Genomic DNA, 13,195 nt, shown 5'->3' on the forward strand with positions numbered 1-13,195 from the left:
ATCTTGGCGCGTCGTCGCGCGCGGATATTTAAGATCGTTTGCCGCGATGCAATTTTGTTCGGGTGCAACTTAATCTTCGCGGCAAAGTGCTAATACTGGCAACGTTAATAGCCGCTATCTCGAGTACGTTAGAGAGACACACTGGCGTTACGGACGGCGTTTACTTTGCCGTGATCGATGGCCGGCTGGCTAGAACGAGAAATCAGTTTTAGCGGGGACAAAGATAGCGGTCTCAAATTTGACAATGACGGAAGTATGTGCGCGTTCGAGTAACTGGCGCGCGTGCGCGGTCGTTAATTTCGTACTTGCAAAAAAGTATATTTTTAACATGTATTTTTAGTGAAATTTCTGCTCGTATTGAATTTTTTCGTTCTCCTCAATTTTGATCTGAAAAATCATTAAACGATGTGTTTTTCTCCACAATTTTTTTGCAACATTTTTGAAATTATTACGTAAAACTCGCTAATAAAAAGAAAAGCAAAAAAAATCAAGTTTTTTTTACCTTATATAAATAAAGAATCCATTAAAATAATGGAAGATATTCTTCCTCCTTCTGATAGTGCTTAGGCGATTAATATCATAATTAATGGCCTTACCGGAACGCATTAACGGATGAAATGCGCGGGGATAAAAAAAATAAAAAAATTTCTATCCTGTTACGGAAACTATTACGGTATATATATATAACGTAACATTTGCGCAAATATAAATATTATACTTTCCACTTTGCAAAATATATATGAAACTTTCTATAAATTTAAATTTATAGTGTGAAAATATTTAACTTGGTGATCTGAGTTTTATACCTATCAAGTGTTTTCGTATTTTTTTGTCAACAAAAAACATTTCTTTAAATATTATATATAGAATATAGAAAGACCTCGACGAAAAATGCAAACAAGGCATGTATTGCTTTGAATGAAAAATGCATAAAGAGACATGAAACGATATTCAGGAAGGGCGAGTTTTCCATTTTCATGAAAAATATATACAAAAAAAAAGTACGAAATGCGCGGTTTTTTCTCCACACTCCCCGCTTTCGACTTCAAATTATTATTCACCCCAACTTTTCATCACCTCGCGGTTTATACTAACGACTAGGATCGTAAAAAACAATCGGTCGACGAGAATCGTCAATGTTCCTTGTTTGGCCGCGCCACTAAGACGATAAACGCCCGATTATATTCCTCTTGTAATTTAGATGGAAAATATTGTTTTTTAATGCTGACAAAGAGCTCGTAAATTTTATAGCAACGTCGCAAAATTTTACACCGGCGACAAAACGACATTTTGTAATGTATTGTAATGGCTCATCGCGTCGTATTATCGATTTAGCCGTTTCTCGCGAGAAACTCCGAATCGCGAGAGAAATCGATTGCCGTTCGTCTTGCTGCTGTCAAAACGATCGAAGAAATCGAACGGGAGAGTAATCAAGAGAGAATCTCAATCCCGCCTCCCCCTCCCCCCGGTTATTAACGTGGCAATTACCGCAACGCGTATCTTGCGGGCGACAGATTCGACATGACGTAATCAAGTATAATTTGCACAGCACAATTCGCCCGGCATTAAAATGAGAATCAATATTTAAACCAATTTATGGCCGCGGTTTGTCGAACGTAGGGGCCAAGCGCGGTCTGTTAAACACACAACATCGCGTTCGACGAAGGGACACGTGTACGTGTATTGCCGTATTGGTCCGCATGAAAGGCCTTCGACGTCATTATCACAATAGGCCGATGTCTCTCTCTCTCGATTCCAAATGGGAATAATGATCGCGGTAAATGACTTCAGATATAGGTACCTACGTCCGGTGTAAGGCACACACAATCGTACTGTGATTACGCGTTCTCGATGTGAAACGATCTCCCTCTCTCAATCTATCTCTCTCTCTCCCTTTAACTCGCACACCACGTCTCTTTGTGATGACGTACCGTAGACGCAGCGTGTCGAGCGAACAGAGTTGGAAATTCGAAAATACGCGAAAAGTGGTAACAGACGTCTGTTACACACACGCTCTGCTACGATATACGGACGACACAAACTTTCTCCCTTTTACCGCGAGAGATGTAATGCGCCTTGTGACAGACGTGAAAATTCAACGCACTCGAGTCAGAATGTGTCACCGTTCAATTACGGAGGACGGGTATAAATTCACGTTGATGTCTCTCACTTTTAAATAGTCGTAACGCGCGCCGCGTCGTTTCAGATCCGATATCGTTTTCGATGCTTATCGAATTTAATGCAATGTCGGATATCGCGAGCGAGAGAGAGATTCCGCGGCGCGATAAGGAGTATCGGCAGCCGTCAATTCCTGAGAGAACCGCAAACGCGGTCGGTGCGCGATTTAAAAGTTTGATCATTCGTTTAGTAACGTCCGTTTTGATTTTCTGAGCGCGACGAAAACAATTTAATCGTTAAAATGAGAAACAGCGATTGATATCTCATTCTTCGAGAGAAGCTACATTTTCTTCCCTCTAGTGTGGTGCGCGCGCGTTCTCTTAGGTTTTTTTTTTTTTTTTTTTTATTTCATCGATCTCACGAAGCACTCGAGCGACCTCGACATGAATCTTCGCGGCATTAAGCGGCACCTCTCCAGTCTGGCAAAGCCTTAAAAGAAACTTGCTCATCAGACCGGCGCGAGATAAATCGAGATCGCGGCGCTCTTCACGTTTTGGCGAGCAACACGATCCGCGCTAAGAGCGACGACGCAGCGCGCCCTCGTATCCCAAAAGGAGTTGAGTGTAGGGAGAGTGGGAATCGATTAAGTGGCACCTAGGAGAGTTTCTTTAAAGAGTAACCAGGACGGCGCTTAGCGCGCTTGTTGGATTCTCATCTCGAACGAGTCCTCGAGGCAACTCTCTCTACCGGTACTAAATCTGAAACTTGCGTTACCGCAGGCCGTCTCGAGCACTCAGGGATGTTTCCAGGGTGTTGTACGAACCTGGCGGAGTAGCAGGACGAAGGAAGCTTGGTCAGAACGGAGTATTCGGTCCAGTCGCTCGCTTCATTAATTCCGCAACACTGCAGGCGTGCCTGTCGATACGCGACAAACGATTTCATTGCGATTTCGCGCGCCGCACTGTATTATACATAGTATACGAAAACGTGTCAATCGGAATCGAACGCGGAATCGAAATAATCGAAATAAAGGTGACACAATGATAAACTGTTTTCTTTTCTATTTTTTCTCGTATTGAAAAAAAGAAACAAAATTAATTACACACAGAGCAAATGCGATCGCGTCAATCACTCATTTAAGATACTTTGACACGGAAAGTTAAAAAAAACTTCATAAAGATTCTACCTAAGAAAAAGCGTGTGTAAATAATTAGAATCAATTCTATCGATCTTGATAATTGTTGCCGCTTTTATCTCGACGCTGATTGAACGTTTCTCGAATGTGTTTCTCGATTCATGTCGTACGAATCAAGAGGCACTTAAAAAAGTGACTAAAAAAAGTACAGTCACATGACTTTAGTAACGTCTCGTTTTTCCACTTTTCCATCTCACTATTTTTTGATTTTGATTTTAATGCGTTTTTATTTCTGACATCTCTCTAATGTGTATTATATGGTTTGTAAGACGTATATATTAGCTGTCATCGCGGTGACATGTTGCGTTCACTGACACTACACGTTATAAAATAAGAACAATAATAACGTGCGCGTAGCGCGCGCCTGTGTCATAGTATAGTATATATAGTATAGTATAGTATATATTGAAAATTGAGCGCACAATGTACTCTTTACTTCTACACGGTGATATCTCGCATATATAAAGTCCGTAATCAATTACTTTAAACTTGTGTTTAAGTTATAATTGCATTAAAATGTATCAAGCTTGTTACATGGAGCTCGGAATCTTGCTGCGATAAAGCAAACGCCGCCAAATCAAGCATCGTCTAACTGGTATTTCCAAGATAAAATGAGCAAAGGTAAGAATAAAGGTAAAAGCGAGAAGCTTTTGAAGCTGAACACTCAAAGCATTGTGAAGCTTCAGTATTACTAGCTTGTAAACTGTGCGTGTTCTGCATTTAAGAGTACTTTCTCTGTATAAACTACGATACGCGTACCATCACCAACACCGTCAAATTTCGAACAGAACAGACAGCACAAAGGCGCGTAATATTTTTTATTGGGAATTGCTGAGATATCTTCAAATAGTTGAAATACGCGCGCGAAAGTGTAACTAACGCTCTTCCCGTCGTGAAGCGACTAAATCACGACTAACGATACAACCGATTAAATTTTGTCGTCGTAATTTCTCGAAATAATATCTAAATTAATCGAAAAATTGCATTCCGGAATTAGCACGGCCGAAAGAAGAAGAAGAAGAAGAAGAAGAAGAAGAAGAAAAAGAAGAAGAAGAAAAAGAAGAAGAAGAAGAAGAAGAAGAGAAGAATCTGTGCGCCGACGAGAAACGCGCCGCGAAACCGAAAGTCACCGGTAAACAGAGTTTACGAGGCGCGCAATTAGCGTAAATTGAAAAACACCGTTATCCAGGGAAGTCGATATCGTGCCTGGGGAAAAGGATGCGCGGCGGCAGGATGCCAGGAAGCTTGTTGACTACAGCCTGAGCGTCCGTAACGGGTCCCGGGCATTTTACTGCGGTTTAATTCGTCGATAAATGTTTTCGCGCGGCGCCGTCACGGGCGCACAGGTCTCGCCACTCGCTCATGATTCCGGAATTCGGTGGGAGGGAGAAGGAAAAGTTTGGTTTCCGCCGGATATTCGGAGCGAAATATTGGGAGAGGTCGGTCTCTCTCTCTACGTACCTGCATTAAATCCCAGGCGGACGAGTAGTTCGGGTAATCTCGTAAACGAGAAGTAAGCGCGGCATTAATCCGTCCGCGCAACGTCCCGAATGGAGGCGTCGCCTGTTCCAGCTGCGATATTAATAAACTCTCGTCCTGCTGGAAAATGGCGAAGTTACAATAATCCCGGACCCGTAGTGCCACTGTTGTTTGTTATTGCTCGTCCCGCCGCAATCTGCCGCTTCGAAACGAGCCGCGAAATATTCGACGCCATCTGCGGACATCCGTCCGCATTTGTAACGTTAAAAAATTTCGCATTTTCTGCTCACGTGTCGTGCGCTCACGTACAACACGTCTCCGTATACGTGAGGGTTTCTTTTTTTTTTGTTTTTTTGTTTTTTTGTTTTTTTTTTTACGAATCGTTTTCAGCAGCGCGCACCATCCGGAAACGAAGTGGTCGGAAGGGGATATATGCCACAAACGCGTCTCACAGCTAATCCGGAAATCCGAAATGCCCGGGAATTTACCAGCGGCGGTTAAGCGTACAAGAGTTTTACGGCCTGCGCTGAGTGCCGCTAAAAATTTTGTAGCTACTTTGATTTCGCGGTCGGTTGTCCATCCGATTCTCGTGGACGGCGCTCTGATAGATTGTAGTTACCAACATAGACCAGAAAAAATAGCTCGCCCAATCCGCCCTTTCATCACCGTAATCGTACACGCGTGTATCCGTATACGATTCATCGAGGAATCCGTTCCATATTTTACCAGCATATGTTTTTTTTTTTTTTTTTTTTTTTGTTCCCGAAGCGACACACACATTTCCAGAAAATCTGCTGCAATTTACATCGTTTTCCCCGTGATTTGCGTATTTATGTCGCACTGAATCCGTTAGACGTATGTATGTTTCGTCATATTAAGCAAATATGAATCCCAGTTATCGCGATACGCGTAATTGTGAGCGCGAGCGCGTGTTTTCGACGCGAACAATTTTAATCCTTCTCGTCGAGTAGTTGACCGTGTGCTCAATCCGCGATTCCATTATCTTTGTCGCTGCTGGTTCATATTACCGAGCATAAATTTTGTAATATCTTTCAATTATAACGTCGCGTCGCGCCGCCGCCGCCGCCGCTCCTTCGCAATATTAATCGACGACCGCGGAAACAAAGCATGAGAGTCTTAGACGCGCTAGCTTTTCATAATTTTCGAGGCTTTCGTTTCATTAAATTCTTGAACGCTTTCCGAGAATTAAAGCGATTTCGTGACACTACGGCACGGCACACGCGGCATTGGATTTCTCGCGTCGCCATAATAATTCCCCGCGAGAAAGATGAAGTCCTCTCGCCGACCATCAGATACAAACGCTAATTGCCACAGCGCCGATAACCAACGGCGTAATAATTTATTTTTAATTGTATCAAAATTTTGTTTTTGCGCTTGATCCACTTGGCGCGCGTTTGACCTTTACGAACTAATTACAAGTATACGAACAAGATGATTCGCTTCCTGATTAATTCCGTGACCAAATTTCAGTCAAGTTGCTTTTAAGTTAAAAAACATTAAAATTGAAAATATCTCCGAATTAATTAACGTCACAAATACGCAAAGTACTCAGCGTTACTCTAATATTTTTTTAATATTACTTTTTTGATATTATTGTCTTATTATACAGAGACGGATAGTTGGTTCTCGCGCGAAGCACGCGATATTAATCGCCGGCGGTAGAACGAAACACGAGCTTTGCTCGTTCACGGTGGCGTTTCGTAATATTCAAGACTTTCCGTCTCTCATGCGCGTGCGAGAAAGAGAGAGCGAGAAATAGGCAAGCCGGTTCTTTCCGCCGTTCTCTCGTCGTTCCCGAGCCGACTGATATCAGTGAGGCTAAGCACGCGAGCTTTGCGAACGTGCCGCGGACGTCACAAATCAGCGAAATGAGCTTTTAAGTACCGAGACTCGTAAACGCGAGAGGCGCGGGCGCGCTTCCGAACTTGTTGGCCGACGAAAATTCTCCTTGTGAATCCCCCTCTTTCCCCGCCACCTCGCCGGTGCATATCCGGTCGCCAGCGACGCCGCCGTAATATGAATACAAATTACCCGACATTTCGAAACTTTTAACTTCGCAGAGCACTCGCTCGGGGGGTTATGTCTTTCCCGTGTCCCGCTTGTCATCCCCGACCTGTTTGTCTATTTCTTAACGAATCCCCGGGACACGTGGCACTCATGTACTCCGCTAATAATTCGCCGGCACTTATTGTTTCTCGAGACCGCGCGTGCGCGCGCGCGGAGAATTCTGCGAGACTTCTGATTCGCACGAGCGAGCGGACGAGCGAGCAAACGCCACGAAGAAGAAAGTTGCACGCCAACGTGAGAGAGCGGAGCAGAAACGAGATTATTCTCGCGTAAAGTTTATCGTAGGTAGGTTCTCGCACAGCCGGCGACGCTAACGAGGCTAACGCCATTGCGTCCGTTCCCGTCGTTTCCGCGCGCGCGATGTCGACCGCCACCGCCGACAGACAACCCGATCTCCGACTTTCTGTCGGACGACGTACGACGAGCGTACGTAGAGTTTAATCCTCTCGTAGCCGCGGACGCACGAACCAGAGATAAAGTGATATAAATCAGATCTTCATTTAGAAAATTTAACTCGCGTCCGAGCGACGTGTTTCCCAAACGCAAACAGCCCAACGTGTCTTTTTCCCCTTTTCTCCACCCCCTCTCCCGCCGGAAAAGACGCCTGGCGTGAAAATGTTATGCGTACGTAAATATATTTTAGTGTTGTAAAACCGGAGAATTTTTAGCCGGAGAAGATAATTCTCTCGTTTTAAATTTTATGAGAAATCCAACAAACCCGGGGCGCCGTGACGTTACTTGGAGGAAAATCCTCCGCATTACTCGCATTTGTAATAGAATCTGGTATTAACTCTTTGCGGTCTGTAATCTGGAATATTCAACATTTTCGCGAGTATTTCGCGAGTATCTCCTTGTTACAGACGCGCGCAGCGAAAACATTATTCACGAAGAATCGTCGTTGTTACATATATATATATAAGCAATTGCGATACGACAAAACAGTGTAAGCGATTGCGTATTTTTAAAACGAATTTAAAATATTTTCGCGTGACTTGTGCCACTTTATTTATCAACGATTCGAACGTGCCGGCACGCCACTTCCGCGACTACGAACCAGTTTCCGCTTGGCGCGATAAATGCATTGCCAAGCATCTAAATTAGAAGGTTATCGATTGTGACCGTCGCGCGACGGAGAGCATGAACTGTTCGTATAACGTTTGAAATAGAGATATATTTACAGAGTTTCTTTCCCAAACGTGAACCGCAACGCCAATTTAGAAAAAACCAAAAAAACTAACCGATTCGGGCCAAGTTCGCGCGAGCAATTTGCTTTTTCTTTTTTTTTTTTTTTTTCTTCTTTTTGATACAATCCAGTTTCGATATTTCATGCGAGAACAATGAAGCAACGTCGAAAACTAGGAGGGAGCAAATGCATCCTCTTGTATTCGCGGCGCGGTCGTAAATAAGTTCGCACACACAAGCGCACAAGTGGAAACTTCATTGCGCTGCACCGGTGTAAGTGCACTTCAGTGGAACCCGTGTACGGTGAAAGGGTTAAAATCGTGTCGCAGGCAGACTTGTGACTAAATTAATTATTCTTTGTATACAAACTGCTAGGAACATCGCGCGACACATCGAGCTAACAAGTTACGGGGGAAAATACGAGGCCACGGAAAGAGCATATTCACGTGTGTCGATAAGAGATAATGTAGTCTAGCCTTTCGTATGTGTGCGTGTGCGCGCGCGCACGCGCTAGTGTGTAGATAAAAGAAATATATTATTATTTCATATATATGAGGAAAAAAAGTACTAATATATACCGGATGAAAGAGTAATAATATATATACCGAATGAGGAGAAAAAGCAATTTCAATGAATATTATGACGAAAAATTCACAGTGAAAATTAATGACTTTTATTAAAGAATTTACTTGATACGCACTGCGCTAATTAATATCTGGTTTCGTATTTCGATGAAGCTAACGATATTAATTCAGTGTAACACACAATGAGCTATTTTTAACTCTCTCTTTCTCTCTCTCTCTCTCATAAAATTAATCTATCTTTTTCGAATCCCTTTTGCGAACGCGTGTCCGCGCGCGATATTCATCAATCGACGAAAGCTTTTTTTCGCCTGCCGCAAATTACACAAGTTTCGATAAATAATGGAAGACTTTTTTGAAGTTTTTACGAACTTTTCGGATGGGAGAAGAGCGTGACATATATATTTAAGCGAATAAATCACGAGTTTGGCTCGCGACCGTTCTTGTAACGAGCAGAACTTTTCTTCGGAAGATACGTCAGAAAGGCGCGCTCTCTTTTTTTCTCTCTCTCTCTCTCTCACTCTCTTTCTCTCTCGCTCTTTTCCCCACCACTCTGGTTTCTGCTACTAAGATCCTCGGTTTTGTCTTGTTCGTTAAATTCCTCCCTCGCAAACCGGGCGCAATGTCTCCGGGCGGAAACGATGTCAACGATACTCATCTTAATGCCTGTTGAACCGGAAGTGCAGGCAAGAGAGCGCCTACGCCCTAGACTCTCCAGCAAGCAAGCGTAATGAAAACGTGTATTACGAGGGAGGAATCCGCCTGGGCATGCACTTGCTCTTCGTTTTCTTCAAGAATCTCGAGTTTCTGCGTTAACAATTTTGCCGAACCGGTTCAAAGTATCATTGTTTAAAAAAAAAAAAAAAAAAAAAAAATAACAAAAAAGAAAAAAGAAACTCATAATTCGCGCAAAGGATTCTTATGCGACATACTTATTAGAGCACGCGAAAAAACGAAAAGTGTATTTATATTTTCTTTTACATCTAAATGAATACAAGTGAGACAACATCCCACAATCGTTGTGTACGTACACAATATACGTTTGTATACGTTTGAGTATCTCGTAATAAAACTCCGTTGCGATATTATTAATTTAATGCGGATTGTACGCGATTGAAAATCCAGGGATATTTCAGGGATTATACAAGATTATGTGGCGCAAGATAGAATCAAGGGTGATTAATATACGCGTAATGTATGTTTTATCAATGTAGGAAAGAATATATACAGGATGTGTTTGAAACCATTTGACACAACCAAAGTGTAAAGATAAATTGAGTCTCAATCTGAACAAAAAATTATGCAATTTTTTAAAATGTAGTAGTTATTAATTATTAACTAATTAGTACAAGCCACAATGAGAGCAATTGAATTTGTCTGTGTGTAAAACGATATGATTTCCAGTTGTATAAAGAAAAAAAAATTTACTTATTTCATTAATCTTCTAGCAACAATGTAACAACGCAGCTAGTTCATTGTTCTGTTTATTGCTGTTTATTTATTCTGTTTATTATATTTCTGTTTATATTAAATAATTGATATCTTAATAATCTATTACAAATCTTTTGCTAAGTCGTACATGTGACTTTTCTGTTAATACTGACTCCAATCTACTTTTACACTTTTGTGTCAAAAAGATTCAGACACCTATGATGTGTATTGAATCGGCACTCGACCAATTAATGTGTCGCAATGCGTGAACATTAATCATTTAATTAATATATGCGTATTCACCTGCTTCGTGGAGTTTTCTACGAGGGAATGATACGATTTATAGTGGATGATCCCGTGAGTAGCGCAGCAGATCAAGATAACAGTGCTCAAGCCCAACATTATTGTCACCTGAAAACCATACATTTTTCAACGTTCTCGTATTCAGTAAGAAAAAAAACTGTTATTACGTATCTATCTAAAACTTATTATCTAACATCGGTACATTACAGTTGCATAATAGCGACAAAACAACGTTTGCAATAACAAAGCAAGTAACACAATGTAGACAAGCATTTTTCGATTATTGTCTCGACTGTGCGATCCGACCGAAATGTCAGAAAATTTTTACCGAGTAGCGCGGCGGTTTATCACGCCGTTACAAGTACAGCTAGAATAATACATTCAGTTACAGCAATTGCATTTATATCAGAATGGCCGTGGTTTATCAGCAACACGAGAGGGCACTCGTGCACGTATAAATGGATCTTTTGGTGAGGAGACCCGGGGACGGGAAGAAAGAGGGAAACCCCCGTTTGCAGTGTGCCAGCAAAAATGTCAGTAAATAGTACTCGACGGCGGAGAAAGACGCGCATATAGCGAAGGAAAGAAACAGAACCGAAGTTATTACCATTTTGATCGCGCGCGACGTCAAACGGGAGATCGCGGACCTAGTTTCGAGCGAATTTTTGTTGATCCGCGATCGGAGTCCGCTGCCAATCGTAGCCTGGTTAAATCAAACTCTCGAATTTTGCGGTCTCTGTGTGACGGGCAACATCAGCTGTCAATTTTGCAAGAGACTGTCGATCGCGTTTCAAACGCGCGCCGCAATACGTCGAGCTCTCAAACTTTTTACACAGATTTACGCAGATCGCGACCGACGAATGAAGATACGTTTTTTTGAAACGAGATTTGTGTGCGAAAAAGAAAACGAAAAGAAAAGACTACACATATCCGTTTTACAAAACAAAATATATATAAATATTTAAAACAAAACAAAGATGAAATAACAAAGCGAGATAATATAGTTTATTTACCAGTCGATGTCCTTCCGTCGCTGCGGTCCGTCGGCTCCAACGGATGCTTCACGTCAGTCACGCACTAATCTCGCGATCGCTCTGTTATCACGACACATTCCGATTACACGCGCGATTTGCAAGAATAAATCCTCCAACATTATTGTCTAACGCCACTCGTGACCTTCCGCGTTCGAGAACGCCGAAAGAAAGCAACTTCACACCGACGCCACAACCTAACCCTCGACAACGCTACGCAACGAGCGCGACGATTTTACAAAGACAAAGATTGATAATATAAAACGTACCGATTTCTACTCCGACAATTGCCCGATGCTATGTTTGTTATCCCGATTGCACGCGCGACATATAATATTTGCAAGAATCTGCGACGCACGACGATCATCGTCTAACGTCGCGACATGGTTCCGACGGCCGACGGCACTCGCGACCTCGCGCGTTCGAGACCGTCGGAAAGAAGCAACTTCATACCGACGCCACGACTCTCAACGACGCTACGCGACGAGCGCGACGATTTGACGAAGATTGATAATATAAAACGTACCGATTCCTACTCCACGACGATCGCCCGATGCTATGTTTGTTATCCCGATTGCACGCGCGACATATTTGCAAGAATCTTCGACGCACATCGTCGACGATCATCGTCTAACGCTACGTCGCGATGGTTCCGACGGCCGACGGCACTCGCGACCTCGCGCGTTCGAGACCGTCGGAAGGAGACAACTTCATACCGACGCCACGATCCCCGAGGATGCTACGCGACGATTTCACGGCGACACAGAAAGATTGACAATCAAAATCGTATCGATTCGTGTTCCACGACGATCGCCCGATGCTACGTTCGTCACTCCCGATTACATACGCAAGAATAAAGTCTGCAACGCACGACAATCATTATCGTGTAACCCCTCTATTCACGATGGTTCCGACGGCCGACGGCATTCGCGACCTCGCGCGTTCGAGACCGTCGGAAGAAGGCAACTTCATACCGACGCCACGACCCCCGAGGATGCTACGCGGCGAGCGCGATTTCACTGCGACAGAGAAAGATTGATAATCAAAATCGTATCGATTCGTGTTCCACGACGATCGCCCGGTGATATATTCGTCTCGCTCCCGAACATTGTTTACTCGCGCAAGATACTTTAAGGTAAGAAATACTCGCGCATCAAACCACACGAACGCGACACCACCAACAGCTTGTGTATCACTGATTAGTTAACATGTAGATCGCTGCGTCGCGTTCGCGCGATTGACTCGCTGCGTCACGTGATTCGCTCGACTTGTTGCACTTCGCGAGCCCGTTCTTATATCAACGAAAATCGTGGTCAGTTGTTACCAAGGCGCTCCTGCTTCGCGTTTGTCGTCGTACGTCATGAAAAAACTCACAGTCGGGGGAATTGATAATCTGCTCGGCTACCTCGTTTATACATTTCGAAGCGCAATTGTTTACACATCAAGTGTTTAGACGGAGAATTTCTAACGGAACACGCAAAGACTTTTTCCCGCAAGCTTTCCTCTCGGCTTCTTAAACAAGACGGAATGCACACAAGACTCCGAGTTTGCCCGACCGATGTTTTGTTTATACTCGGACGCTCGAAGTCGAAGAAAAACAAGCTTGGTGCAAAATAACATTTTTCAATTCTACGTCTTCGGATTGTTATATTCTCTGGTTCGTATTGCAACAATCTTTTTTTCCGCGCACGGATTTCACGTAGATTGTTGTTAATCACCGTGCTCGATCGCGGTGACCAATTAGTCGTACACGAACACAACCGCGCACACTGTTACGTGACCAAAAA

This window comes from Pseudomyrmex gracilis, unplaced genomic scaffold (assembly GCF_002006095.1).
Source record: "Pseudomyrmex gracilis isolate BER0280 unplaced genomic scaffold, ASM200609v1 scaffold_37, whole genome shotgun sequence".
In the NCBI taxonomy this organism is placed as follows: Eukaryota; Metazoa; Arthropoda; class Insecta; order Hymenoptera; family Formicidae; genus Pseudomyrmex; species Pseudomyrmex gracilis.